Below are 5,491 nucleotides of genomic sequence, written 5' to 3' on the forward strand. Positions count from 1 at the left end.
GTTGCTGGGACGCTGCCGGTACGAGGAGGAACTTCACGGTTTTGAGATTTATTTTTTTTAAACGTTATAGCATGAGAAAATTTTACCTGGAATACCTTTGCTTCCCGGGAACAGACTTGGCCGGGGATGGATGTAGCCTGCGAGGCTCTCAGGGCACTCAGGCTCTGCTGAGGACACGGCAGTACTGGGGCTCACATGGTCCCTTGTCCACCCAATGCACCACAGGTTCCTCTTTTCCTCCTTTATTTACCTGCTGGGGCAAAATGAAGACATTTCCTACAAGGCACGTACAGGGAGCAAACAGCCCTGCACTAGCCACCCTGCCCTGGGAGCTGTGTCCTCAGGAGCCACAGACACGGGGACATGGGTTGGCTGGGGCTGTGACATGGCCCGAGCAGGCAGGAGGTCACTGCCAGTGGCTGGGACAACTGGGGTGACTTTGGCTGCAGCTGCAAGGCACAATCAGCCGAGCAAACCCAGACAGGGCACCATCAAAATTCAGCGGCTGCTAACTGTACCTGGGGACCCGCGGGTGATGGCAGATGGCAGAAGGAGTTTTTCTTTATAAACTGAGAATGCAGACGTGGAATTGCTGTCCGCACCGATTTTCCCCCCAAAGAGCTCACGTGCTGGTAGAGGCTGCTACACATCTCCTCAATTAAGCAGTCAAGATGTGCTGAATAATAAACGAACACAGAAAAGCCTCGGCTGCAGCTGGGACTGAGTCCCTGGGTAACTGCAGGCACACGCCGTGCTGGCAGAGTGCTGCCAGCCCCTGGCTTTGCCAGGGAAGCTCCTCTCCAAAGAGCCTTGGCTTTCTCACCAGAGTCAGTGCCTCCTCCCTTGCCTGTCCCACCTTGCCTCCCCACCCAACAGGGAAGATCAAGCCCAAAGACCCAAGCATTGCACTGTCCCCATCCCTCCCCTCTCTGCTCACAGAGGCCAGTTCCCTGCCACCTTTGCATCTCCAAAACACAGACCACTGCCTGCTTTAAATGAACTGTGGAAGTCACATGTATACACATGAGAATGAAGTGAAAAGTAATTAAAAGATATGACCTACATCAAGCGAGACCATCAAGTGCCTGTTACATTAAATGAGGTGGATGAGTCCTCCATCCTGTTCAGTTTTAGTGTTTAGTTTTGGGCAAAGCGTGGGCAAAATGGCATTTAACACACACACACACCCCCCTTGGGTGGCAATATACCTTTGTTTAAAAGATGTAAGGAGCAGAGAAGTGAAAGGAATTAATGTAGTTTGAGGTTATTGCTTGAGTGGGCAGGAGAACATGAAAATTCAAAACATGCCAGCAGCCTATAGATGTAGGCAAACTCCTGGCTGTTCAGACAACTGATTGTTCAATAAATGCAAATGGACACAGCAAAGCATCACTGAACTTGTGAGATAAAGGTGCCCTAACAATAGAGGCTTTTTACAGTGTTGGGTCCAATTTTTTTTCCTGTTTATATAAGTAAAACCCAATTTGAGCAACTGGAGCATCAGTTCTTTACAGTGAAAGATAATTTGTCTAGAGCAGCCAATAAGATCATGTAAGATCTTCTAAAGAAAGCCCAAAATATGTATCCTAGTTTCATTAATAAATGGCTTGAATCCAAGCACAAAAACGATGTGACTTTAATGGTTTCTCCAACTGGTTTCTCCACATTCCTTGTTAGCGAGAGATCTCATGTGGGAGCATTAAAGTGAGCCATCCCCACTCAGGCTGGGAGTGATGAAACATGACCTAGCAGCTTCAGCATGCATCAGAGGATGGGGCTTGGCAATAAAATATTCAAGGAAGCAATTCAGCCCGAAACGATTCTGTACCTGCAGGGTGTCCAGATTTCGAAACTGGGATTTAAAGTATTTCTTTGTATTTCTTTGTATTTCTAAGTGCCAAGTTTCCATAAGTAAATAGGAAACCAAATGTCAAAAGCTGATAATTATGACCTGGCTGTACCTGGAAGTCCAGCTGGATCATTTAAATAGGTATTTTGGCTTAGTCCAGGAAACCCAGCAAAATCTAGTGTGAATCTGTGAATAAATCTTTGTGAAGTTGGCATGCCACAGGTAGGAGAGGGTCACGTGATATGGTATGTTCTCATTTTTTGCTTCACTAGACTCATTTTTTATTGAATAGCAGAGTAAATATTTAAGCAAAACTAGTGTAAACTGCTGGCAGGTATGCCATGCTAAGTAGCAATCATTTACTTTTAAATAATTAAAAGTCAATATACAAGCATAGCGTTCCTGTTGCAGTGCAGCACACGGTACCAGTGCTCTGCCTACATGTCACTTCAGAGCCTGATTTACTAACAAAGCATTTAGTTAGCTCATTTGGAAAAAAATAAAAAAAAAAACAGGAAAAGAAATCCAACCAAAAAAGGAGATTTTTAAAACCCTGCCCTTTCTGTTGTATATGTATTTTGGCTACATAGACCTCAGCTATTCCTGAGTAAGGCTGAATCTATATTACTTGTGGGGCTGGCAAGGAAAGCCCTGATTTCCTTTGCATTATGCATAGTGGAAGTGTCAGGATGGCTCTGATGGCGTTTAATTAAATATTTGGCAGTGTTTAATTAATTAAATATTTAAACATTAAATACTAAATAGGATGTGATATCTGCTTAGTGGACATTATGTCTCAATAGCCATTAGTCATTAAATAGGACTCAAATTGGCCCTAGAAGACTCCCCTTAGCTAAGCAAGGTCTTAAGTACATGCACTTTTGGATCTTCATTAATAAGTAATAGAGGCCAATTCAGACTCTGTAGCAACACAGAGATCCCTATTAACGGAAATGTTAACGTCTCTGTTTGAGACCAGGCTCTCCAGTCTAGACAGCAGATGAGATGCTCAGAGAGGAGGGATGGGATGCAGCTCCTGGGGTGATGGATGGCAGAGAGCCCCACCACAGCTGTGGGATGCCTGCCAGGACCTTCACTGGGAAGGACAAGAGCACAGCCATCAGATGCCTGTGGTCTACCAGCACCATGATGTCTGTGTGGGACTATTTTGGGTTAACATCAGGGGATTTTAAATTAATCGCATCGTTTAGTGCTCACACACACTTGTGCTCCCTGCAAGAGCCCTGCTCACCCTGGGAGCTGTGTACAGCCACCTCGGTGCAAATGAGAGTCAGGCTCTGCACACCCACCCTCTGCCAGATTCCCACGGGTGTTGCCATGGGCTGATCCAGCCAAACATCACCCCATGCCAGCACTCTGAGCCCTCACTCTTCCCAGAGCATCCGCAGAACTGCTCACACGCTGGAAACTAAGCACATGCACAAGTGCCTGGTGAAGTGGGGGCTATAAAAGAGAGGGGGGAACTGATGTTTTAAAGATTTCCCCCTAATATATTTTCAGCAGGGAAGCAACATTTTCCAGGCCCTTGTGGTTTTGAATTTGCCATTTCATTATTCTCTATTCCCTAAACAACTACTAGTGGCAAACACTTCATACTTTTCACCTCGGAGATATTTTTTGGTGAGATTTATCTTTTCTGCCATTAAATCTGATCCTGCACTCGAGCACATGTTCACACTGCCTCTCAGTGCTGCACTGCTCAGCAGCACTTATGCAGCCCACACAGGTGGTGCACAAGGGACTGTGGCTCCCTGGGGACAGCGAGTGATCCCAGCACCCACCCAGCCAGCAACCTGGGCTTTTTCAAGGGGTGGTAAACTGATTATAGCTTAAAGCAACTCTGAGATCATTTAAATGATGCTAAAGTCAAATTAAAACCCAGCAGGGGAATCCATAATCAGCTCAAAGTTCCTTTCCTTTGGGGATCTGTGGTAACGTGCCATGTGGCATCAGTGGCACTGGTGGAGGGGCAGTGGTGGGCAGCCAGCAGGATCACTCCAAGGGGTTCAGAGCACTCCTGCCCTGTGCTTCTCCATGGCTTTGGCCTTCATAGATCTTCCTTGTCTCCCAGGCTGCAAACACGCTGGTAATCAGATTGCACTTCTGCCTAGTAGTCTTTACTTGAAATATCATTGAGTTAGCTCTTGAGGGATTTGTGTCTGGTGACATATATATTGGTACTGAAGTCAGAGGTCGCCTATTGCAAAGATCATCTTGATAGGATGATTATGAAAAAAGCCATGCTGGTTAGAAGACCCTCTAACTAGATTTGGTCTTCTTTCAGCGTCACATTAGCGAATCCTGGTTTCTCCCTCGGTTTTAGTGATCCAATCTTTCTTCTTCTGAATTTCTCCCTTGGGAGCTTTCTACACAGACATTTTAATATATCACACTATTCTCTGCAGAAATCATTTGCTCAATAAAGAGACTGGATTTTTTTTAATTGTAACATTAGCAGTGTTCAATAGCAGCCACATGCTCACACCTACTTCTGGCACAGGCTGGGAAAGGCTGATCCTGGATCAAAACCATCTCAGCACTGAGTCAGTGCTTTCACCTTCGTGTTCCCACTGCACACAGCTCCCAGGGTGGCTGGGACCAGCTTTGGAGGGGATGATGTGGCTACTGGGAGCAGCACCCTGCAGAAGACATTCCTCTACCATTTATTCCATACAAACTCCAGCTGCACCTTCTGTAGGTTTTTAAGAAATTGTCAGCGATGGGATAAGCACTATAAAGCAAACACCCCATCAAATATTAAGCAGCACAGTCAGTCACAGAATTACCATCCAGCTAACTGCCAAACACAGGCTGATTTTTCAGTTTGAACGCTTCTTGTTGCACGGTGTCAAGTTGTCAGAAGACACCGTCTGCAGAACGCAAAACAACTATCAGTGCCACACTTCCTAGCAATTCAGACAGCCTGCTCAGCATCCTCTGCCCACAGCACCTTCCCAGGTGCCACAAGGTGAGCCTGTGTGAGCTGCAGGTGAGCTGTGCTGAACCTGCACTCGCTGCTCTCCCACTTATTCCTCCTGGTAGCTTTGCATGCTTGTTGCGTGCTGTTAAAAGGCTTTTCATTTCCTGACAATTTATAAATATGTATTGGGCCTGAAGGATGAGGGTAAAGCAACCGCTGTTTCTTTTTTATTTTTTTTTTAAAGAAAATTAAACATGACAAACTTAGTTATTCATGCAAACCATCCGCCTGTTATCTCTGATTATGCAGGATCCAAATGGTGAAGCTGAGTGAATGAGTGCATTCATCAAAGTAAACTGTCAGAGGCAGGAACACTGGGTTTAACCTACCCCTACCTATTCTCTTTTATACTTATGTTTCATCATCTTCAACAGGCAGTGCAGTTGCTTGGTACCAGGAGCACCTATTTCACTGCTATCTCTCTATTTTAGGGGGTTAATTAGCCTCGAGAAAACAGAAGGAACCCTGAGTGTAGTGCTCTCATGCTTTAAAACATCACTTCACCAGGATATTTTAAGCTCGTGGGCCAGAACATCTGGTATTTCAGGAACAGAAGCTGGAAGCACACACGTGTCCCTTCACCCACCCAGCGTGGAAGGAGGTGCAGTGTTTTGTTAAGCCTTGGCACGCACACACGTGTA

This window comes from Acanthisitta chloris, unplaced genomic scaffold (genome assembly GCF_000695815.1).
Source record: "Acanthisitta chloris isolate BGI_N310 unplaced genomic scaffold, ASM69581v1 scaffold8742, whole genome shotgun sequence".
Lineage (NCBI taxonomy): Eukaryota > Metazoa > Chordata > Aves > Passeriformes > Acanthisittidae > Acanthisitta > Acanthisitta chloris.